The sequence below is a fragment of the Zootermopsis nevadensis genome, unplaced genomic scaffold (genome assembly GCF_977971745.1).
Source record: "Zootermopsis nevadensis isolate Lab colony 2312 unplaced genomic scaffold, Znev_1.0 Znev_ptg000029l, whole genome shotgun sequence".
Lineage (NCBI taxonomy): Eukaryota > Metazoa > Arthropoda > Insecta > Blattodea > Termopsidae > Zootermopsis > Zootermopsis nevadensis.
In genome coordinates, this window is record NW_028259161.1 from 10,121,982 (window position 1) to 10,148,782 (window position 26,801).

The 26,801-nt window shown below is 37.5% G+C and overlaps 1 protein-coding gene and 1 long non-coding RNA gene across 5 annotated transcripts in view; one reads left to right on the forward strand and one right to left on the reverse strand.

The window, feature by feature from the left end:
* Positions 1-26,801, forward strand: part of LOC110832654 (uncharacterized) — a 202,813-nt gene that overhangs the window by 45,145 nt on the left and 130,867 nt on the right. The gene's annotated exons all lie outside the window — the stretch shown is intronic.
* LOC110841065 (uncharacterized) lies at positions 6,650-9,828 on the reverse strand. Its single transcript, XR_002547102.2, has 2 exons — positions 9,683-9,828; positions 6,650-6,824 (listed from the first exon to the last, which is right to left on the reverse strand). It is a non-coding gene; the product is annotated as an uncharacterized LOC110841065 (long non-coding RNA).

Genomic DNA, 26,801 nt, shown 5'->3' on the forward strand with positions numbered 1-26,801 from the left:
AGTGAGATTTCTTTCATGATTAATATAATTACACTTAATGAAGTGCATATATATGAGTCGTCGAGCTACATGATTTCAAATGCTGAGTGGAAAGTGTGTTAGTGAACGATTCAAGGTTGCAGAAAATGAGGAAAACCCCGAAAAATATCGGCCATGATATCCAGTCACCGGGTCAAGATACGAAACAGAACTATTTTTCTGAGCTGATGTGATTTAAAGTTAAAAGTTTTAAGATAACATTTTTTGTTGTCTTATTTGTGTTTTTATACTTAATTGTTCTTGAATATCTAATACGCCGGAATATTTGACGTGTTTAAAAATATATTTCTACCCTTAATTTTATAACTGTAACTAGTCCTACATTTGCCTTTAACATTACACTGACTGCTTATTAAATATTTTTATTTTAGTCTTATGATCCAGAGTGAATTTCAGTTACCTCTGTGTTACGTGAAACCAAACGTAGGAAACATAAAAAATGAACCAAAATTACTGTAGCCGTGAGTTTTTTCGTAAATGTAATTTATGGAACAGGAATTCGAAAGTAATTAATTAGAGTGATATTATTCAAATTAATGGTAGATGAAACTCAGGAGCACAGGAAATATACGTGTTCCGAATTTGTGAGATAGCTACAGTTTTCCCTAGCAACAATATGGTTATTTGTACCAAATCTTGTTAATTTCTGTCTTGTTTATTTAATAAACATTTTTAATCCAATTCATTTATTTTATTTCATGTCATAATTAACCAGATGTGTCTCATTCGATAGCCTCTGATTTGTAGATGAATATCTGTTTGTGAGAAACTGTTTGAAAACGATGCCACTATCAAAGCATCCATTCTCAAAATACTAGCAAAGGAGTCATCGCCCTGATGACAGACAGAGCACATACATCTCAAACGTCGGGAAACGTCTAGCAGATTACACGGCGCAACACCCCATAAGACTGTCATCTTTATATTTCATTAGTTGACATGATGACTTGCAGACGGAAACTTAACTTTTTGTCGTGAGTGTCCGGGCTCAGCATCTATAGAGGACTAGTGGGCCGTGAGGACAGATAGGCCCGCCCGTTTGCTCAAGTTTCCGACACCTACACTTAAAAATAAAAAAATGTATACGTGTTTGTGTGTTTTCTAAATCATTCAGAATCAGACATTTGTCCATGAAACAGTCATACAGCTGCTTGTCAGGACAATGTATGAAACATAAAATCATCGGAAATATCGCTTATAGGATGTTCATATCCGTTCCTATTCTATTGTCTAAAATATTGATAAATTCACATTAAAGTAGTATTCTGCGTACAATTTCGCAATATTGTTAGAGGTCAAATTTTGCTCTGTGAAATGAAAACATATCTCACACTTATTTGGAGATCCAGGAACTATTAATATTATCTTAAGGCAGCGTTTCTCAACCTATGGTAGGCGTACCACTGGTGGTAATGGGTGAGAACCCCTGCTTTAAGATGCTATTTGAATTGTGCAGCCTGCTGCGAGGTTGTCTCCATTACCTACTGGAGTATTTCTCGCTGAGGCGTGGTTTCTTGATGTCACAGCACTCTATCCCGTGTTAAAACTTATCGTCTACAGGAGACGCGGTGTCAACGACAATTTGTTTTCAACATATGGTGGATGTGACGTCATCATAAAAATTGATGCTGCTGTTATGTGCACGAAACATATCCTACAGCTTGATATAGGGATAACTTCGTCGATTGTGAACGAACACATTTATTTGCCACTGGCTTCTTTATGAAATTTTTTTTCGTTTAGTCGTGTTCTGTTGGAGTTGATGTAAATTTATGCGACGCAGCAGTTGGATACACTGACTCTGATAGCCCCATTCTACGTATCTCATAGCAGTTTATTTTCCTATGTTTTGATTTTTGTCGTACTTAGATATGTTATAACACAGAGTAAACTTTTCGCTTATCATACATAAGTTGCATGGCTGTAGGAAAGTTTGTGTCACAGTTTATTGACAGTCGTGTATAAAACTGTTTTGTTATAATTTTACAATCAGAATTTTATTCTAAAGGCCCGCCAGAGGTCGACATTTGGCAGCTTGAGGAAGTGCCATGATGGATCATGTTTCCGCACATTACCACGACCACGCATATAAACATCTCGACCACACAGAATGAAGCAAACAAACAGTTCGTCGTGTAGATATCATTTGCATTCGGCCACTTTCACTGTTTATCACCCCCCCCCCCCAATTACTGTTGTTTGATTCTGTAGGTTCGAGGTTTACTTCACTGTTAAGCTTTTGTTACTTTCACTGCTAAGATTTTGTTACTTTCACTGCTAAGGGTTTGTTACCACACACACTGTCGCAAATAGCCCATACCACATGTAGAAATAGAATTCTTCATATTCAGCAAACAACGCCACTGCTCTCATTTGGTTCTGTAAATCTGAGATTCACAGTCACAGCTTTGTTTCTGAGCTTCTGTTGCATTACGCTCGTCACTGGAGAGAAGGTGTTGAAGGTCTGATGGTCTAGACGCCAAAGACACGAAAAAGGCTTTCAAAGCCAGTGAGGCCTACAGAGTATGTTGGGTGTAACGCATCTGATTTGTATATTTGAGAGATACACGATTCGAATCTTGGTTACGTCAGAGTCTGTCCTGACAAAAAGTAATTTACTATGTCAAAGTAATATGTAATAGTCAAGTTCAGAGAGAAAGTAATGCAACTCTGAGTCCTTTACTTTGTGAATCAAATGCCAAGACTTTCATGGAAATGGTGACTTTGCAGATCTCTGAAATATCCTAAAGGAGGGATATTCATTTACCTATTTCTTCTGCACGTTTATAAAAATGGAAAACGCCTTTGCCTTGAATATTTCGTGCTTAATAGCTGTGGTGATCTTACCGAAGAGAGTTATAGTGACACGAGTAGAAACGGATTAGAAATGATTCAGAGTCAATGTTTGGTATTTTAACCAGCGCCTTAACAAAAGGAAACGTTACAACAGTAGTGAGTGTACAAGCTAATTTATTGTGTCCTAGCACTGCAATTAATGAAGCATTTCTGTGGTCTACAATGAACACAAAACTTGTATTTTTTCGTGTGGTAATATGGCTCTGTAGTAGGCCTATTGTTCTTACCATCCACCGTCAGTGCCCAGGAGACATCTCTTGTTAATAAGCATCCTGTACGCTTGGTCAATAATTTAGCCTCTGTCTGTTATCAGTACAGTACTTCTAACTTCGATGCTGTGTTAGAGACAATTCGGAAACCTAGGAGTAGATAGGAGGATAATATTAAAATATATCTTACTGAAGTCAAGTAGGGGTGTGGGCTGATTCTCTGGATTCATCTGGCTCAGGTAGGTACCTGTGGTTGGCTCCTGTGGACATGGAAAAGAACGTTTGGGTTCTGTAAAAGGCGGGGAATTTATCGACTAGCTGAGCGTACTGTTAACTTCTTAAGAAGAACTTGCTTTGTGTTAGGTCGAAGGTTCCCAAAGTGTGGGGCGCGCTCCCTGGGGGGAGTAGCGTTCTTGGGGGGGGGGGGGGGTGTTTGTATAAAAAACATTTTTAGCAAAATATGGAGAAACATTTTTAACATCCTTCGCTTGGTTGAGGCAGTTCAGCAGTGGTAGCCATAAAAAAAAGTATCTTTCTACGATGAACCTGGAAAACGACCTTACAGCGGCCATTTCTAAACTCCAACCTCGGTATGATAAGTTATGTTCACAGAAGCAACCACATCCATCCCACTAATCCAGCTATGAAGCGTATATTTTGTTACAGTTTTTTTAATTAAATGCATTGAATAATATATACTAGATTATAAAAGAAATGTATACTCATAGTTAAATTTTATGTCAAATTTGTTTGCTTGCACTTGTTCTGGAAGGGGGGCTTGAAATTTATTAATTGTTTTAAGGGGGGCGCAAGGTATAAAAGTTTGTGAACCTCTGTGTTAGGTACAAAACAAAGTTTCTACAAATAATAAGAAGGTGCATTTTAAGACATGTTATATGGCTTGTTTGTATCATCAGTTTTATGAGCCACTAATCTGATACTGAGCACAAATTATATTTAATTTAGTTCGCAAACTACACAAAAGGATTGTGTTTCCCTTACCACATTGAACAAACATACGGCAGTAACGAGTATCTTCTGTATTTATTGGAGATAGCCTTTTCCTGTTTTATTTCGTAATGGTTATACTTTGTTATACAAAGTATTGAACAACGTGTCGATTTTGCTATCATTCACCCAATTCTAACTTTAGCCAAAGCTTCTACAGCTTTAAATTTTACCCGATCGTTTACTAATTTCACGTCGTTTCATATTTGCGGTTTACTCCGTTAAACTACTTATGTGTGAAATTAACTCGGATCCACACATTTTCACTTTCAAATGTGTACGTCGGAGTTTTATATTCCATTCATGGTCATTAAACATTCTACACCCAAACAACACACTTTAACATCTTACTTTTACTCGCTTCGAGACTGATGAAGACCAACTATAGAGACTACAAACCTACAGAATATGTGCCCTAGTCTCTGTATTGTAGAATTTCTGAACACACACACATGCATATTTTTGTGTGTTTGTGTTTCACATTTCAGAGGTCCTTGCTGAACCATCATCCACGCGTGTGGAATCGCAATGGAAGCAGCAAGGGCATCTGAAACGTCGGTAAACTTATACCAGACTGCACGGCGCAACAACCCAGAAGATAGTCATCTTCCTTCGGTTTTCACTTTCTATTGCATTACATGATATATTCGGTTCATAGACGGCACAGGATACGGACCTACATTGTGTATTTCAGCTTCATAAAATGGTCTTTTACTGAAAGAAATTGTGTGAGCCTGCAATTCAAATTATTTTACTTATGAATAAATTCACTTTTGATGGTAGTTATGTCGTTTATCCACGTGTAAGTTGTTCTGGAATCGAAGCATTCCAGTGTATTGCTCACCCCCCCCCCCTTCTTTTAGGACAGCATTATATACCGCCTGCGTACCCATTGTTTGGGCCTGAGTTTATCTGAAATGTATATCAACTTCGCGATGTAAATCATTTTCTGTGCTGCTGGTGCTGGCTGAACCAATGTATGTTAGACAATGGAAATCTCTCGTTAGGTAGCAAGCACAGTAGTTAGACATTTCGGACGGATGACTTATAATGTTTGTCATTTTTAAAGATAGCGAGATTAATATTCGAGATGCGGAACATCAGCCATGAGAATGGAATGCACGCAAGTGCGATGAGCATCTAGCAGTTGCCGTGCTTTGTTTTTGTTTTTAATTTCTAATGAATGATTTAGTGATTCTTCTGTCTGCGAATGCGCAGAAGACGAGATATTGGTGCATGGATTATTTTATTAATCATTAATCATGTATGTGTATATTAATTCTCCAATCTCATTCGCGCTGTATAATAATGTTTCGTGTAACGTCAGAACCCTGATGATGGGGACAGATGGTCCCTGAAACGTCGGTTTTGTGTTTTATCTATTTGACCCGGCTCATCGCCCAAGATTTTATTGAGTTATGTCGCCGCGAAAGCTTCAAATCATATAAGCTATTGTCTCCTTCAACAGCTTTAACCAACTGGTCTCTGTAATAGAGATGCGTTATGCTTTCTTTGTGTTAGGGAGTAAACTGTTCAATATTATTAAGTAGAATTTCGGCTCCAAAGGTATAAACTAATCAAACAAGTATTAAAAAACGGAGTTGGTTTTATTAAATCACGCAGTTTTAAAAACACAGTTCTCAGGTTGTTCTATACAACACAATTTTGTAGCATCTTGGACCACCCGTATTTTCGTAAACATGACTGAGGGACTAATTAGTCAGATTTATAGTGTTAGCAAGTGTCTGTTGTTCATCTCTTGGAAACTTGTTTCTCTAAGCCTTATGTACATATTTCGAACACCTTCAGATGTGAAATGAATGTTGCCAGGGCGGACTTCCTGAGGTTGTGTTATGCAGCACTGCAATATAAGCGTGATATTCTCACAACGTACATGGCTGCGTCCTTGCACACACCTCATTAGCTGCAATTTGTATGCTGGAGCGTTCTCCAGCTTGATCTCCCCCCCCCCCTCCCACCGACGTTACTCTAAAACATCGGCTGCAGGACCCGCGGCCTCAGAAAATGGCTGGGGCTGTCTTTTTATTTCATGGTCTTACAGTCAGTTATTTGTCTGAAGTGTATAAGCTGGATTTACACTGCTTCAGCGGTTGCTTCCAATATTTATCCACCGAATATCACATTTAGCCCTTTGAAGCCGAAAGACTAAATAATATTTAAGAATTTATTCCAAACCTCTAAGAAAACATAACACTTCTGCGTCACAAAAGCTTGCCGCTAGGCTTCTGCGGATAACTCCTAGTAAAGTGACAATTCTCGGACGTGACTTATCTCGAGGTTACATGTCTTAGGGACAATGACGTGTCATAAAAATTTAAACATTAAATTTAATGTTTGTCATATGTTAAAATACCAAAACATTAAAATAATATATGATTCGATTGTTTTATTATTTAAATATTTGGATATTCATATAGTTGCAAATTTCAGATATTCGATTTCGAGTACTTGAAGACTAGATGCCCTGTTATCTGCTTAAATATACTATTATATTAAATATATGTTACTAATTCTGGTTGTATGTATTAAAGCCAACTATGTTTATATTATTTAATGGGCTGAAACTGCCGATAGTACAAGATACAGTTATGTAAATTATAACTCGGTGTTGTATATATGGTCATCATGTTATATTTTGAGAGATGGTACTCTCGTTTCCATCGTCGGAAGTTGGCGATCATTTCGTCACACCTGCGACACAGAAAATAGACGAATGCATATTAGGAAAATAAGTTACACCTGCCTTCCGCACCTTTGTATATGTCTTACACATTTGTGTGAAGATCATATGTTTAAGTTACATATTGGGTTTGAACTCAGAAATAAAGTATTATTGTTCAAATCTGTAAAACTGTGTGGATTATTTAACTTAAATTTTGTATGCTTCTTGAGCAAGACTTCGTACATCGCAGACATCACCCCAGTTACTCCACTAAAACGTTAAGTGAAGTACATAAATAGTAAAGATTTTATGGCAGAGATTCGTTATGAAATTAAAGCTTCGTGTATTAAAGTATACTTACTAGAGTTTTACAGGCAGATACAGAGGTTTGTTTAGAAACAAGACATGTCTGCCAAAAATATAACCGTACTGGAACTGATATCCGAGCCATAGGAGTTTTATTGTCATATTTTTGTTGTTTTTGTAAAGTTGTCCTTGATGCTTAACTAAGCACCACTCCATTCAGACGTATGGGGAAGTGGAGGTATATCTTCAGGCATTCTTAACTCTGACGTTATAAGAAGCTGTGTGTTCACTGTCACGCCTTGAACAGTTTACGCCTAAGGAAGAAGAAAAATACCTCAGCCATAAGACAAGATACCAGATAGACTAGCTGGGCTGGCTTTGTGGCAAAGAAAAATTCCTATTCTGCTGGGAATCGAACCTCGGAGGGACTTCGGGACACCGTAACAAACCTCAGTCATGGTAATAGTGAACAGAAATCGTATTCCGAAAACGACGTACGAATGCTACGCAGTCTTGACGCAACTTTCGGTCGAGGACTGAATATTTCAGAGGGCTCGCTAAATTTAATCCCCATACCCATACGAACGTTCTGACGACTTCACTGCCTAAACATAGAGAATGATCTACTTTGCAGCCTCTTCAGCTGCATCGATATCGCATATACACAATGTTGATGCCGTACGCATTCACACCTCCTGGCAGCAAGGAGTTTGCTATTGTAAATCAATTGGACGGAAAAGCTTACACATAACACAGCTGAAATCCAGGACCGTGTTTAGAGGGTAAGAAGGCCCCACATCCCAGGTGATTTCCATACATTTACAGCATCCACACACTGCCTAATCGTTTTTACGTTGACATGGCCTTTGTAGCTGCATAGTTTAAAGGCTAAAATACCGTGGGGCAGATGAGAAAATGACAGTCACTTAGCAGACCAGAATTTTCTGTAATCCAAAGTTTCATTGCCATGTTCACAAAAAGAAACCGCCACAGGACAACATTCTGAGCCAGCTGAATCCAGTTCACAGACTTCGACGTCACATATAATTTGAAGTAGAAAGAAAGGGGAAACATGCTAGTTGTTTATTCCCGTTCTGTGCATATCGTGTCAAAAATATTATTCTAAGTCAGGAAGACTGTTTCAACGGAACTAGACTCTGTGTTACGTTATTACGACTCTACGCCTGAACGAGCATTCGCCTAATGACACTCCTTTGTTTAAAAATTGTAACAGTGACGAGAGGTATCGCTAAAGTGAACGCAGTATACACTCATTAGGCTGTTGATGGTTTCGATAGTGAGTGGTGATGAAGACATAGGCATATCTATCATGAAGGCTGGATTTGAACCTAGGTCATGGTGAAATGAAGGCTGAAGGTGTCATGCTTTAATGGTTTTCCGTGATCTTTAATTTATTAAGTCAAGGGAAACTATATAATTTGTGCACTTCCCCATGATGATGAAATAACGTGCACTTCGATGATTATAACTTTTGAAAACGCGTTGTGATGGTATCGTATATATTAGATTTACTTTGTTCCAGCTATGAGGTTATCTCGTGATCTGTTGGATACTGTATTATGAATCAGATAATTTTGGCCGTGATTCGGCAGTTAGGGTGGTGATGCCTTGCCCACATGTTGGTTCGCAACCCTCCATTTGGCGGCTACCTGTAGCTCGCAACCCCACAACATGCAGATTGTGACAAGTGCAGTGATTTACGGGACTGCCGGAGGAAACTGGGGTAGTAGAAACAAAGAAAAGAAGCGAACTGCTGGTACAGTCGCTCTCAGTGGTAATTCTTGTTCGTAAACGATTTTATAAATAGCCTAAAGTCATCTGGAACGTCTGGTCGATTTAAATCAGATCGGTACTATCTGAGATGGCTGTCTTCTGGACTGTAGCGCCGTGTAGTCTGGTAAAACTTTGCCAACGTTTTAGATGTCGTTACTGTCTCAATCTTCAGGGCGATGAATCAGACTGCCTCGTAGAACACAGCAATCTTCGTAATCTCCGACGGGAGAACCCCAAAACCTATAATAGCTTCTTAGTTGTATTAAGTGAGGATTGTTGTTGTTGTTGTTGTTGTTGTTGTTGTTGTATCTCAGCCAATAGGTACTATTTCATTCAGTCATTTATAGCGTTTAGCTGAACAAGGTAATGAACCTCTGGGTCCATGAAAGCTGTGAATGTCTTGACTAACTGAGTGATCTTGAGTTTCTCAAGAAGAATTTTTCTCCATGAAGTTTCATGTAGGATTTGAGTTTTTCACGGCTGTGAGTCCAAAGATGGCTGCCTTCTGGGTTGTAACGCCGTGTAGTCTGGTAGAAGTTTACCAACGTTTCAGAGATTCTTGCTGCCTCCATCATCAGGGCGATGACCCCTGAAACGTTGGTAAACTTCTGACAGACTACATGGCGTTACAACCCAGAAGAACCCGTGTATGTACGTGATTGTTCCACGTGTAAATCCTATTTAACACCTGAAGACAAATTTTTCACTCCGTCTGCATATAGGGGGTAAATGTCAACTTATCTTAACCTTGGCTCCATACACCGGGAAAATAGTTATAGATACGTACTGGATTGGAGTCTATGCTGGCTTCGGAGTCAGTTCGGTTGTAGCGGTGAAGAAAAGATCTGTCCGTTGCTGCAAATGTAACTCTGCTCGTCCAGCCCATAGCCAGTCGACATCGCAAGAACTAGGTCTATGTAAGTCTTACCTCGCATCTTGCTGCATACTAATTAGATATATCCTGCACTTGATTAAAGTTGCAGTGGCCACTTCTGGTACGCCTCAGTTATAACATCGTAGAATTAGCGCCGCGGGGTTCTATCCCACTACTTAAATATGTAAAGTCGCCACATGTATAGGACCGTATAAATATGGCCTCGAAGTGACCTTCGTAGATATGACCGTTATATCACCCTTTTTCTCCTTTTTCAGTTTCTTTCTTTAATTTCTTATGTACGCTTTTACGTTAATTTGTATTTTATTTTGCTTTTAATACTATAATTTAGCATGTCTGAGGTTTTCAAAATTTTGCCTCTGATTTCATTGTGATTCCATAGGCTATAGTTCTTCTTGAGGCGATTATAATCGCTCGGCTATTTAAGAAATGCTATGCTTATTATATAACTCGAAGTTTTATTGAGAATCTACAAGAGCCAGCCACTGGGCTATATTATTCCAGTTAACTTCCTCAAAATCTGTCTCTTTATCCTCCTATCTACGCCTAGGTGTCTTACGAGGTCTCTTTCTTCTTGGTTTTAGGCCTGTTGATATAGTTTTGATCGTTTACAGTGGTTAAGTTTCACAAATATTTATGTTTATTTTCTGAAAATAATTATGGCTGACTCGGTACAAAATGGTTGATTATCTTCTTTCTGCAAAATAGTTATATCTATATAACGTAAGAGTTTTAATTGCCGTTAACTTGATATCCGTTTGAAGTTGTCCTACGATTGCTTTTACCGGTCTTGGTCGACCTTCGTCTAGTTATGGGAACAACCGCGTGATGGTACCACTGTCCGGAACCAAAGAAAATAGCAACAAGCGATAGGGGATATCATGTCAGCCTTACATTTACACCAAAGCAAATCGCTTGTTTGTGAAAATGTCGGCGAATGAAGTTGACATTGCAACGCATGTTCGATCTTTTTCAAACACTTAATATTTTGTTGTTGTGTTATTAGAAAACTTTTTGGCAAACAAGTGACAGTTGATACGAAACTGCGTTTAAACAATATTACCCCGAAATCAGCACTCAGTTATGGTAGTGAAGTGTGGATTTTAAACGGAAGAGATACTCAAAAACTTGAGGCAGCACGAATGCGCTTTTCGAGACCACTATTAGGTTTTACCAGGCTGGTTCATCAGAGGAATACTGGTTTTAGAGAAAAACGTCAGGTTATAAATATAGTTAAAGAAATACAAAAATATCAACAAAATTTAAAAGACCATTTGCAACGCATGGACAAAAACAGGCTTCCAAAATTGGCATTCCGTTACCAAACTCGATGACGGGACGACCGAAACGTCGATGGAAGGACCAGGACATCTATAGTGGGATTCATAGGAACAGGCCATACGACCTAAACCCTAAATAGTTCATCATGATGATGAACATTTTGTTGTTCTTCAGTAGCCTTGTTAATGTCTTCAAAAATGCGCTGCACACAATATGAACATTTGATGTTGCAATAATCCGCTATAAATTATGCCGTATATGAATGAACGATAATTTTAAAAGTGACATCTCTGTCGTTCTGGTGTGAATTGTTCACATCGCAGATCTTGTTATTTCTGTAGTCGACATCTATCGCTTATCGCCTGTTGCTTGTTGCTAGTTACTTCGGTGTGAATCTTGCCTTATGGTTATGGCAGACTGATAATTAGCCTAGCTATGTTCATCAGAACTAGTGACCCAACAAATTACTGAAGTCAGATCAATATATATTTAATTCATATTTTCTTTATTTTCTAAAGTGTTTAAACTCGCAACATTTTGGCCCTACTTACAGAAATTAAAATTAAGATGAGTTAATTTTTGTAGAGCAAAAAGTTCTTGATTATTTTAATATTATTTAGACCACTTATGTTACAACACGTCTACTATCTGAAATTGTTGAGAGTCTTTAAATCTTCATTACTGTTTTTAGGCAGAAGGCTCAGAATGTGCCTCAACGTTCTCCACTTGAAGAAAACGGACTTAGTGGCGAATGTGTCTAAGTGCACTGAGTAAATATTTGTGAGGCGTACCATTTCGATATCTCAGCAGAGATATCGAATGTTAAAGCAGACGTTACTTATGATTACCTCTGTGATTTAAGCGGTTAACGAATTCCAGGGAATAATCAGTAATCAGGAACCGGTTAACAAACTGGCCGGCGGGCTGGAGACGACTCATACTCAGGCGAACCACTGTCCTTCCCCGGGGCAAAATGCTGCAAACTTGTTCACTTACCTCCACTTCACTCTAACTCATACTGAGATATGCAAAGGGGGAGAAAAACCTATTATGACCCAGTTAGTATTCTGCCCCCTCCCCCTTTCCTTGGGGTTTTATGTTACTTATTTTATGGCGGGCTGTTGACTATTGCTGCTTGTTACTGGGCGGATAGTAAACAAATCAAATAATGTCATGCAACCTGACACAACCTAGAACGTTGTCAAATTATGGCTGCTTGGAAACTGAATTATATACAAACCATTTGCTCATTAATCTTCCTTATAACTGCAATTTTTACGTAACTTAATTTTAACAGGCCTACTTATTATTATTCACCTAGACGCCCTCTTTCTTATTAACGTATTATGGCGGATATAAATTCTGTCCCTCCTTATTCGAGACTGTTGGTGTGCGTGTCCAATTTCGTAATTTTAGAGATTTCTCTCTTTTTACTGTTGGCCCCGCATGCAAAAGTTGTCCTTCTGCTAAATACGCATCAGCTGCGAATACTTTTTGGAATAATTCTGACATCGTTAGTAACCACTTGCTTACTCTTAGGCATATCCTAAAGTAGATGGTATTGCTTCATCTATAAATAATTATGTTTTTTTGCTTTGTTTTAATTATTGACCGTCTGTTTGCTAGGAACTTTATTATTATTATTATTATTATTATTATTATTATTATATGATTATTGTATTTACTTCATTTTCTTTGTGCTGTATCTGTAATCGGTCATCTGGCTGTTGATGCAGCATTCTAATAAAAAAGAATTGAATTGAATTGAATTATTATTATTCTGATTTTCTCACTTTGATTACAATATCTGAACACGGTGTTGAACACTGGGATTCCATAAAATGCGGGAAATTTCCTAACAAGCTCAGAAATATCTGTCTGTTAGGAATAATGACACAACTGCCACAGATAGAATTAGCTGAATCTCTTTGGGACGGACAGATCTTGCGTTAGAAGCAATGAGAAAAATTCGAAATTGATAAACTTCTATTCATTAACTCCATCTCTTCCTGCGAATTGGGCAAGGACCGCCGTGACTAATTCCAGTGTAAGAACACTTCGGTCCAGCTCGCGGATCATCAGTGTTTCGCGGGACCCAGTGTTCCTCGATAGCATCTGATTGGAACCGTTTTGTAGAGCACCACATCCTGACAGACATGACGTTCAGGTCTCAAAACGTACTTTCTACACAGCTTATTTTGTTCGGATACCGCACACTTACATAACCTATTTGTAATTTGTGATCGCAAAAGGGCAACTAAAATATTAATACATATAGATAGAATTTTTTAACAATTTTTATTGGCTGGCAGTGACATGGATATAGGCCTGTGTGTGTGACATAAAGTAATATTCTCTTGCCTGATGCTGTCATGATGATACTTGAATATATTATTGTTATCCTTGAAGAAGGTTTAAAAGATAACGAACTGAAATCTCCATTATTAATGTTTATTCTATGTTTCTGAAATATTTAGTTACATGAACGATGAAAATCCAGAATTTTTTTAAAAAAATTACAAATTAGTTTTGATATTTATGTGTGTCACAAGTTCGTCGCTACTTACGAAGAAACGTTGGTAATATCTTTCATGTAATTCTCCCTTTATCGTCCCGATGAAGCATCCTGCAAATAACCATGTTTTCTTTTTTCAGAAAGAAACATAAACCTTATATGATTAGTACAATATTTAAAGAACTGAGGCAGTCATGATGTAGAAATAAGACCTTCGCTTATAATGACATTCAGATTAAAATTACTCTAAGATCCAATTATGTTAATTCAAAATTGCAAAGGATGTCAAACTTAGCAGCACTCATGTGCAAGTGGACGAGCCACGAACTTTGATTTATACACAGTTTCTGTCACTTGTTATTTCATATGTATTAAAAAACATTATAGTAACATAAGTTAGAATCTCGAAACCTTTCATACCGTGTAGCGACTCAATGTAAAATTATATATCCAACAACTATTAACACTGAAGGGTAGTATATTTATAGGCCAAACGCATTTCGACCACAAGGGGTCATCTTCAGGTCCAGTCGATTAGTAGCTGGAAGTGTTACATTTCAGGAATAATACTTCTAAAACTACATAAAATATACACTTAAAATACAGATTTTAACTTGTGTACAGATAAAAGTATTGCACAATTGTTATAAAACAATATGATTCTTATTGGATATAAAGTATTTTAAAATATTATTGAAATTAAATCTGGTGTAAGTCAGGCATTTAAATAATAAAATGTCACTGCTGTTGGCGTGTTGTTATTCTCACCACAACATCATATTCACTGCAGGCCTTAGTATATTGTTCACATTTGTTGTGTTGACGCTGATGTCGATTTTGTGTCTTCCAAACTTGTGGATTCCAATGTAGGCCAGGTCAAGCAGATTGTGTGGAGAACTTGTTAATAGTTGTTGGATATATAATTTTACATACGTTAGAATATTGTTTTTGAACGGTGGGTCACGGCGTTTTGCTTCGCAATACGGAATAAACCTCAGGCAAATACTAGAACTGTTTTATTTGTTCGTATCTAATTGCTAAACAAAACAAACATTAATCTTCGTAGAATGTGGATAGACCAATATCAAAAAATTCGTTATGTTTTGCTGCAAATACATCGAAGAAAATATACAGTTAGTACGATTTGAGTTATTCATGGCGGTGAGTCTGAAGAAGGCTGTCTTCTGGATTGTTGCAAAGACCTCTGATGTGTCGGTAAACTTCTACCAGACTACACGGCGCAACAACCCAGAAGACAACCATCTTCAAAATAAAGAGCTCCTACGACGTTATAACTTACATCCCAGTGAAAGCAGAACGACAAAAACCAGGCTGATATGAGTTCTTAGGCTGTATGTAAGCCGCGAGTAATGCCCTGATGTTTGTCTTTACCATAATATTGTAAGATAAAAAAAATGCCAGAAGGTTAAGACGAACCACAGAGCGCGCTTGAAAAGAGCCAACTAGCTTTACAGTGTGCATTTTGTGGTATTTAATTAATTTATGATTATACATAGTCCTAGGACTAAATTGTACTACATACGTTGAGGATAATGACGTAGTGAAATAAAAAGATGATCACCACATATTTGAAAACTAAATTCGATATCTAAAAGTTTCTTACAATTTGGTATAGGACAGACCAATTGTAGGTTCAGTTACTGTGCATTTAGTATATTCAAACCAAAGTTAATTCATTCTGACCTGGCGCACTCTTACAAATAGTCCACAGATGCAGTGGAATTAAAATGACAAAAGACACACCGTAAAATATTAAAACCTGTTCCTGTCGGGACAGAACTTCTTCTCAAGCTGCGCTGTAGGAAAGGGCGATCGACAGACCGAACGTGTCTTGACACATCCCAAAGTTCTGTACTGTCTTTTGTCAGAGCTGACCATTTGCTATGATGAAATTTTTATTTATAAAAAGGTTTGGGAAAAACGTGTTTTTCTCTTACTCATCAAACATTATTAGATAATCATCTCTTGGACTGGACTGTCCGGTTTGCTGTGAGAACTGAGAATTCTTAGCGTTACATGTTCAGAAGGGGTTAGGGGCAATGTAAGGATGAATGGAACAAAGGATAGGAGTTGACCATTTATATCATTGTGAACAAGGGAGCAGAAGGGAAACATCTTCCCTGTAAACTGGACTGTCCAGTTCCGGTTCCGCAAGGAAACATCTCATTGATAGGAAGAAGGTGCGAAGTGGCCAACTGACCAGATCCTGTTCTTCTTATTCTTATTTTTGAAGTCGGGGTGGGGAACCAAGACCTGTCCTCTCTCTTCCTGTACTTGCCCGTAACTGGACTGTCCGGTTCTGCAAATATCTTTCTTCCTTCGTGGGAAGATTGAATTCAGGAAGAAGAGGGTTAGAACAGACTACCGGCGATTTTCTGTCCACCTTGAGGGACGGGATCCTTGTATTTATTTTTTATTTCACCTTCTCATTTCTTCCGCTATCATTGCCTTTAAATGGATATATTTGTTTAACTGGCCAGTCCGGTTTTCGAGGCCCAAGAATGCACAGAGCTAACTCAGCAGCAGTAACTTCTAAGTTGGGTCAGGCAGGGGGTGGGGAGCTTAGGCGTAATTATTTAAGGGTGCTTCATATACCCCTTTATGACACCATCTCCAGCAACAAGCCACCCGTATACCGCACTGGACATTCCGGTTTTATCGTGAGATTTCTACCTTACATTTTGGCACTGACCATTTACAGTCCTACATTGTTACCAGCGGACTCTTCATCCTCAGGCTTAAAAAAATGTAATTTCTGGTTTGTTTCGTAGTGGACATTCCGGTTTGACTATGTGGGAATTTAGTTGTGAACCTCTATACAGTTTGTGAAAACCAGCAAGTGAAAAAGTGGTGTCTATGTAGTAAATTATCCATCGTCTTCACATGTGAGTTTTGGTATTACGAAGCTGACAGTTGTGTCCCTTCTATTGTATGGTACCGGAGATCGTACGTTGCACATTTTTTATGTTTTACGTTTTCGAAGACGACCATTTGGTTGTCTACAGAATTCAGAAGTGCATTATCAAGTCCAGTAGTCCTCTCACGGTCAGCGGCCCGCACCACTTTGTAGTTTCCGTTAGACTGTAGCTAATGTTTGTTCAGTGAGTTAAGAAATGCGCTACTGTCATGACGTATAGAAAAACCCTTCCTCTGAAGAGAATTCGTTATCACTATGGACTCCTACAGAGCCCGCTTACCGGTTAGTTGGTGAAACTAATTTCTACCGCTTTTGATTCGTGCCTTTGTTTGCTCCCCAGCTTGGTGATTATTAATTTTCATAATAAACAAGGATATTGCCATGGAGTACCTCGTACCGTTGTGAAAATTTCTTTATTGTTTCTAAAATAATTCTTATATTTATCTTTAAATAAGCTGATTTTTTGGCTGTTGGTAATTTATTACCTTAGTCCTGCAGTTATTTGTTTCACAACGATTTTAGTATAACGATATTGCTACCTGAAAAAGTTTAATTTATGTTCAGTAAATACAATGAAAGACATGAAAAGTCTGATAATTTAACGTATGGAATATGGGCCTATAAATAAATATGAGTGGTGATTATATTTTGTACAATGATTGAACCTTATCATCGAAAGTTAAATTCCACAATGAGGGCGTAGTTTCGGACGTTAGTTGCCAGTTTTTATTTGTAGTTTTGTTGTAGTATCAGGAATTACTTTAAACTAGTAACAAAATTTGCTGTGCAGGGTAGTACCCAAAGCGAATTACGCGAAGGCTACGCATTTATAAAAAATTATAAATTTCGAGCAAGTTTGTATTAAGACACCAAAAACTGTAGTCGAATATTTCAAGATCCACTACCTTCCTTACACGTTACACTTTAAACGTTTTCAGTTGCCGCGACTGACGCGTGTTAGTGGGGCCACCTTTCACATACATCGGGCAGGGTACGAGCTGAGTGTGCCGCTAAATGGAGCAAGTAATTAGCACCTCTTTTCACGACATTACCTATTAAGTCCGTAAACGTGTTATTACGATAATCATTACGATCAAAATATATTCATTATCATTACATTTCACCCCAAGGGAATTCATAAGGAATCGCTTCGATTATTTTCTGCATATGAGGAACTGAAACTCAGTACAGCTTCGTAAAGATGTTTCTCTTTGTATGTGTGACAGGTTGCTTAAGGAACGTGCATCACCCCGCACGAACTCAATTACAACGGCCATTAGCATAGAATGAGCCAAAAATCCTTGCAATAAACTAAATTTTAAAATAATGCTGTATGTGACACGGAGGATGAGATGGGCGGGGCATATAGATTGCATAGGGGATGCATACAGTATTTTAGTCCGTAAACCTTAAAAAAGGATGGCTCAACTTTTTTCTTCTTTCGGTCAATGTGTAGTTTTTACTTTGGGTCCAAGGCCCAAGAATGGCCAAGAAACCCCTGTTGGTGCCGTTTTTAAATGATTGCCAATTTTCGCAATCTTTAACAATATTTATTCATAAATAACAATTTACTATATTATATGCTCAAATATAAAATCTATTGAAATATTCAAAAATTACTACAGACATATACATTGTTTAAAATTGCCCCTGCAACATGTTGTAAATGGCACAAAGTTTGCTTACAAAACTTGTATTTGCGGTATGCTTTTAAAGTCAGTAGTATGTGTGGCACTTAAATGCAAAGCAGCAAACGAGATAATCACGATTTATTTCAGATCAAGAAAATAAATTAACTTGTAGTAACTAATACGTAATAAATTAACAAATAATTTTGCGAGACTGGTCACAAGTGGCCTCGGGCCGACTGTGGCCCGCGGCCGCCAATTGGGTCACAGTGGTTTAAAGGAAGAGACCAGTTGGAACCAGGTTAAATGCTACGAGAATTTAGTCATCAATGGCCAAAGTCGTTTTCCTATCCCATGCTACGTAATGTTACCTCTGCAGCTGAAAAAGCGTTATTAAATGATAAAGAACCAATTACCTATCTTTGCTTAAATCGTTTGTTTGAAAATCTTTCCACACTCGTTCAGATTATTACATTCAAGTGAGGCTTGCAAGGGCTGCAGATGCTCTGTTACTTCTCTGCAGAGCTGGTGGTGACGCCGTAACTGGTACGGAGTGGTGCTGTGGTGTCCCGGCCCGTAGTGGCGAGCGTTGGTCATCCCGCTTGACCGGTGACATCGCGCGCCTCTCTGTTATTCTTAAAACATTGGTGTCGCTTCTCTACCCACTACAGAACAAAATAAAATGTGAAATCGTATGCATTGAATCACGTGTCTGCAGCTTTGTTTCGGCCGAATATTTATACGTTAAAGTTTGTATTAAAAAATGGAATATATTTCCGTATCCTTTAATGGTTTCTGCCCTGTAATTCCTGGTAAGCAGTTCTCTTCACTGTTTTTTTTTCAAACTCTCAAAAAGGTGTTATTCTTACTGTGTCTTTTTGCTGATGGTGTCTCAATTCTGCCGTACTTTCCATTAATAAATCATCTATTTGTCATTTCTAAAAATTCCGGCTGGGATGTGTTTGATACAGTTCAGAAAACACGTGGTAATACAAGCTACAGAAACAAACTTAAAAATATGTAAACACTTTGGACGTTTTTAGCATGTGGACGTGAATCCTGTTACAATGCTATAATACTGTACATGGGAATATTGCATTTTTCAGAGAAATGATAAACGGCATGTAGAAAAAGTCAGTTCCTTTAAATATTAATGAAGCACTATCTCAGGTCTATGTATATTGTGAGTAAAAATAGTACTTAACTCGTTCTTAGATTTGACACTACTGATCAGACTTTATCCTAGAGGAAACAGTCTCTGGTAAATATTGGTCTGGTAGTCAGACAGAAATCCCAGTGCCTTTGCTGGAAATAGAATATTTCCTTACACACCTTCTGCGAATAAATACGGAATTAAATATGAGCCCCCTATGTAGCCATTGTGTAAAAATGGCTGAAAACATAATATCGATGTTTGGATCCTTTTCATTTTTAGAGAGATAAAGAGTCGTTAATGAGGAAATATTTGTCAAACAAAACCGACTTCAGAGACAGCCGTCTTTTGGGTTGTTACTCCGTGCAGTCCAGTAGAAATTTACCAACATTTCAGAGGTCCTCGCTGCCTCCATCATCACCATGATGATGCAGTCAGAAAGTACCTCTGAAACACTGGTAAACTTCTACGAGACTCTAAGGTGTTGCTGCCCAAAGACGGCCATTTTCAAGCTCTTCGCCGTGGGAATCCCAAATCCAAACTGAATTTAATATTAATTTAAGGAAAATAAATAGAAGAAGATGCTTTGATGTAATGCATAACATACAAATAATAATAAAGGAAGGCAAATATTATTTGCACTTTGTGCATGTATCTGTGTACTTAAAAATGAACATGATTAATTCAAACATGAATGCTGTATAAACGGGTAAAATCGTGAAAAAACAAATCGGTATTATTTGACACTAAGTGCAATGACTCATTTGTAAAGTTGATAGCTGAGATTTAGAATGTCGCCTTGTTGTTCTTTTGCTATAATGAAAATTAATTACTTTTACCGAAAAGTTATATTAATACTTCAAATTCTTTAAAGAGAAGTATTTTTTTAATTGAGCTTTTGGGGAAAAAAGAGAAGTGGGTGTTATAGGTATATATAGGTTCTTCGAGGATCCTGAAGTAACATTACAGAGGTGGCTAACTAACTGTGATGATCACGCCTGTTGTGGATTCACAGAAGTTATTAATTCTCCGTGTCTCAGTGTAAAGTACAAAACATTCGTTATGAAAACCTGTCACGTTACATGGTTTACGGAATACCAGTCGGATAGGCTACAGTATGAACCACCAGCTGTTCAGAAGGATGATGGAACATAGTTCTCATAGCGATGATTTACGAATTTGTTGAGATTACGGAGATATCAATTTCAGTATTAGGTACTGAAAGGGAAAACATTTAAAGCCAACTGTTAATAGTGTGTCAGTAGGAGTAATGACAGATTGGTAAAATAAGACGTGTTAAAAAAATTTCGTTTATGAAAGTCTCAATCAGTCTCATTGTGTGTTATCAACAGTTTGCCCATTGTCTTTTTAGCACTGGACATTATTGTTTGTTTTACCCAGTCTTAGCTGAGCGGCAAATTCTAAACCCAACATTCAGCCCCACCATCTTGCTCTGGGTCCTGGCTCATTGAAATTTCTTTTTACGGCTCTAATATCAACACTAAGGACACAGCGAACAGTTATTATTTTTAAATTTGATCCGTGTGCATGTAAATATAATGTACGAAGTGTACGTATAATTGTGTACTGCGTCATTCATTCAAATACGGAAAACAATACTTGTCACACAGGCCAATGCACATGCTTTTCCATTAACTCTTTAAATCACAATAGTAACTAAAATGTACCATCTAATTTAACAATTAGTAATTCCGAATTTTGTCCTCAGATTGTACTTAAAGGGCTTCGGACGATTATCAGAATAAACAGGGATTATTTCCACAAGCAACTGATCGTTGTAATGGAGACTTGTTGTGTTTTCTTTGAAGCAAGGACTGAATTCTTGAAATTTATTTACACGAAATTTCATTATTAAGTTTTGACCACATCTGCAGCGCAAAAGCATTCTTTATGCTCTTTCCTTTAATATCATTATCGGCAACTAACTTCGGCCAAAATAACGTCATTAGCTAATACACTCTCACTGTAGGATAACTTCTATTCCTACACACACGTAGTTCAATAACCACATTGACGCTGAATCGGGGTGTATTTTAGGTCAGTGCCCTCTTGAGTAAATTAAAATCGCATATGTACAGAAATCAAAGTTTAACCGCGTACGTATTCTACTGGAACATTAAGACAAAGACGAGACGCAGTTAGGAACGTAGCATTTCTACCAGATCGATTTTAAAAGTCGAGAGAAAGGCACAAAATTCATGTGTATGATCTGTTACAACTACAACTGATGGAAACTGTCTTATCTGCAGTAGGTTATGGGACAAGAATACGTTAAACAGGTGGAAAGATGACTTTAAGTTACTTTCAATTACAGTTTAAAGTAAGAAAGGAAATAAATACCTTCAACAATTTGATTAAGACAATATAAAAATAAATTAAAATCTGAATCTTCCTGCCTAAATAAAATATGAAGTTGAAAACAGAACAAGAAGATCTGGATTTTGATTCTTTAGTTAACGAGTCTGCAAGTATCTCAGACTATATAGAGTTGGATGGGAGGAAGGTTAAGTAATGAATGATGTATCTGAAATTATATGAAAGAAAGCTGTCGTGGCTTCATTTTAAGAGGCACTAAGGAAAATCGAAAAAAACTTAAAGACAACCGGTTTTGAACCCGGGACCTCGAGATGCCAAACTCAGCTACAGCGTTGTTAGGTCCTTCTAATATTTCCTATTAATGAGTTCACGAGTGTCCCTGTCAAGATGGTAATGTTTAACTAACACATTACAGAAACGTGGACATTTTAGCCTAAGTGCGCCATGTTAGTTCCGTCGAGCAGTGGGCATAATTTCTTCCCTGGGCTACGTTCTTGTGTGACGAGTAGGGTGCAGATATGAGGGCAGAGCGGCCGGTCCGTAGTGACCAACCGGACAGACCGGACCCTCCGACCCGAATTCACATTACAGCTACATAAAAAGAGAGAACAGAAGAACGCTAAGTTGTTTCCTCGGGACTGCGTCCCGTTTGGCGTTGTTCCCGACGGCCCGCGTGGGAATGACGTACAGTGTGATAGCAGGATGGAGAAAAAATAAATTTATATTCCTTTTAGCCATATGGGTTCCTGGCCTTGCATTAGAATGACAAGATAAAACGAAAAGCTTTTGGTAACTTGTATAAAATGAATTCGTACATGTATGTGATTTTTATGTGCTTCCTAACAGGGAGAAGGGTCAAATTATGTAAGCTTGAAGTGGGGGAAGAGGATAACGGATTGACCAGAGTTGAATGTCCAGTTTGAGGCACATTGATTTAAGAAAGCATGCACAGAAGGAAGGGAAAACAAACAGAGAAAAGAGGAACTACTAGAATGGTAATAATACGCTTTTGAATTGTACTAGCTTCGAGTGAGCTACTACCAAAATCGGTTACTATAAGGATTTATAGGAAAAAATAAGATAACAGGATTTCATTCGCTTATTCATGCTTGTCAGGTGCTGATAATTTTCTGTAATGTTCACCCTGTCTGGTGCAGCCGAGGCAAAAACGTACCACAACCGTCACTGTACAGAGTTTGATGATAATTCGTTACAAAGATCCATTATGTTTGAATAGAAATTTTGCATTTCGTATGCGATAATAATGCTAGGCTGCGGGTACTTCGTATGATCTAAGCAAATAATTATCGGAACATTATATAAAAGCTGTAACGGTAATGTTTAATATCATAGTTTCTGAATGTGCTTTGTGTATTCATACATGGAAATTATGAATAATTTAGTACGAGAAGTCGTTAAACCACGCCGTGACCGTTTCTATGCGTAACTTGGGGCGCATGTGTTGTTATTATTTCATCCACTTTTCTTCACACAATTACATTCTCACACGATCTGACTTCTAGACCAGGATTTGCCACTGTATTACCCCATTTTGACCTGTTACAGGTATTACAAAAGAGAATATAGGCCTAAGTAATACAAAGAATGCATTTCTAGGCATAATATTCTTTTGTACTGATATTTTGTTTTGGATATCCAAAAATAACTCCTTACTTAAATAGGATCCGTGTTATTTAAAGTGTTTTCTATATCGTTTTATAAAAATGATTACTGGTGAAATGTGCGATTTTACCTATAGTTTCTTTCGTGGTCGAAAACGTTAAATCTGCGACCTCACGAAAAGTAATTAACATCTTCTCATTGATCTTCCTCAGGGTGTATTGTCAATCGCTATTTTATGATAGTGCAGGTCGAATTCTTGTTTTAACTGGGATCAATTATGTTATGAAAATTAATTTTTCTTTATACTCGGGACTATTATGTAACTGCTATCTTTGTTTTCTGATCGCTTTCTGCAGATTTCATCATAGGCAATTGAAAGTATTAACTTTCTGCACTGTTCTACTGTGAATGAAAATTTCGTTGTGACTGGTTGTCCCTGCCTTGATGGCCTAGAAATGAAATTAAACGAAAACTTAACGGAATTTATTACGGAGAGTCTTTGTGTAACAGAATAAGTTTCTGGTCTATGTAATTCGAAAATATTTTCTCAACAAAAAAGCATGTCATTTTGACCTACCCTGAGCCATTTAAAATAACTCCGTATATTTACAATAGAGTAGGATTTGAGTATTTCTTTGCTGTAAGTTCAAAGATGGTTGTCCTCTGGGTCCTGTGATCGTAGTCTGGTGAGTTTACTTATCGCCCTGATGATGGAGGCAGCAAGGACCTCTGAAACGTTGGTAAATTTCTACGAGACTACACTGCGCTATAGCCCGGAAGACGGCAATATAATTACAATACAGATTTTTATGCCTTGTTTTATTTCATTAGTCCCTAAATTCTTCTTACTTTGTTTGTTTGTCATCAGTCTTTCGACTACCTTTATGTGGTCCTCCAATTTCGCCTATTTTGCGCCAATCTCTTCATTTTCACATATTTTTTGCAGCCCATATCCTCAAAAATCAGCGTCACATATTCCAATCTTGTCTCCCCCTACAATTCTTCCCTTCAACTGTTCCTTCCATTACAAAATTAACCAATCCTGGGTACCTCAGAATGTCCCACCATCCTACCTCTTCTTCTGGTAAGATTTTTCAATAGACTTCTTCCTTCGCCTATCCTGTCTAAGACCAATCCACTTGTTTGTCAAATAGTGACACTGAACAGACCGTACTTGAAGAAGCCCAATTTTTATTTCTGTGAACCAGTGATAAGTAGAGAAGTCTCTAAAACCTGATTATCACTGACACCAAATGGTTACAGGGAATGGAACTTATGTTTGCGCTTAGTATGCACTTACATTATGAATACAAACTTAAAAACTCTGAAAGTAACTCTGCCCTTTATATGATCATCATTTTGTTACCTTATGTTTGTGACAATATTGAATTAAATTTTCCGCTAATTTAAGACAGTAAAGACGGTATTATGTAAAATTTGTTAAATTCTAACTTGGAATAGTAAGATATTAATCAGTATAATATGAAGCACGCACAAAATAAACATGCAAATAAAGACCAAGATAAGTTAATGTTTATAAAATAATTTCGAGCAACAATCCGTATAATTTATGGACAAAAGCCCATCCTTCCTCTAATGATGGAGATTATCTGCGAAACATTGGGATTTTTCTACAACTGACACGGATTGTTGCCCGAGAAGATTTTATCGGGTTCTGTTGCCTTGAAAACTTGAAGTCTTGTATTGTAATATTGCATCCATTAAAAATAAAAGGTGAACATTAGTGAAGTTAACCCACTCTTAAGCACCTTGAGTGTTTTCTCCATCTAGTGTCTAATAGAATTTTAGATTCTGACCCAAAAAATATTAGTGGTCAAAGGAAGGAAAATTATATGCAGGTAACACTAGTCAGAATCTTGTTTAACACAAAGCAGCGTACTCATTTATCCACAAAGAAACAAATGTTGTGGCAAGTGAAACATTCTGTTGCATCCGAGTTGCTGAAAAGAAAGGCACATGCTCTGAGACCATTTTGGTCGCCCACTAAATCACAGTGTTGAGGCCAGTACCACCTGGGTCAACGGCTGCCCTCAGACTCGCACTGCAAAAATGAAATACGGCAATTTGGCTCCACTCCTTTCCTCGTCATAAACATCAAGACACATTTTAATATATAAAAAGGTATAAAACTGAATGGCCCTTCATAAACATAATGAAGATATTAGACAAGAACTGGAAATGACAGATATCATGAAAGAATAAAAAATGTCAAAGAAATTATGGAAACAACGCACTGAAACCGAATCTAGTTTGGGCTTGGTGGGAAGAGGAAATGCTTTATCCCTGCCGGTAAGAGAACACTGGTCGTCCAGCCCACAGACACTCACATTTCTGGTTGAGGTATTAGTTAAATTTACAGGAACAGAAGTATTCTACTCAAATCACGATTTAAATCGCGCCTGCATTTATTAGCCTGCTAGATCCTGAGTAGCTAAATTAAGTGTGTTTAAAAAACAATTTCATGTGCGATTAATAACTGTGGTCAATCATGCATATTCATTTATTTTTACGCCCTTATTACATCGACAAGTAATCAGATGGAGACATCTTCTAATGACGATTTTATGTCTATTTATAATGGCTTGTTACAAAAAAGACACTAAACTCGGCTTACAGTCCTCAATCAGCAGAAAACATCTATCGACATGCTTACTAATACGCCAACCCTTGATTTTGCTTTTAAAGAATTAAATAAGATTTGTTTTATTTCTCAGTATCAGATTTGTATTGCAATAATTTCTCGACCCAGAGGATTACTGAAAGTACTTCTAGTTGCAACAACGCAGTGCGGCTACCGATGCTTCTATCACGGGGATTCTTAACAGACTGAGGTCTCCCTGCTTACCAACAGACCTTCTTTGCGCTAATTGGTCATTCACAAAAAGCAGAACTCGACTCAGCCGCCAATTCTTCTCAAAAATACTATAGTTTTATACGTGCACAAAATAAGGCATTTTATCTCAGGCGGGGTTTTTCATAATTTCTTCCCAGTTTATATATTTATTATTGCAATCTTTACACAACACACGAATTCTTCTTCAAGTCTTATGTGTAGCACATGTGTTGCGAGAAAACGGTAATAATAAACATATAAAGTTTAAGGCTCTCCAGTAAATTTTATTCTTTCTAGTAAATGTCTACTCAGTACTTGAAAACAGAATACTGTCATTTGTCTTCCCTTTATTATTTACGTTTATTGTCACAGCACTTAAAGTAGCAATAGACTCAGCAGTTGGTACAAGTCGTTACTCAAGTTCATGCTACAAATTATGTAACATGTATGATAGTGATAAAATATGTATATAGAATTTTAGTCAGGAATCCTGAAGGGAATTAACCATTTGGAAGACAGACATTGATGTAAAGGTAATATATCCTATTCTTTACATTTTAAAAAATCTATCATTATTCAACTTGAACCTTTTATTGAAAGAAGATATTCCAAATAACTTGAAAATCTGCCCATGAAATTTGAGGTTCTCACTGCCGTGAAGAAAGGCATTGCTCTTGTGGGT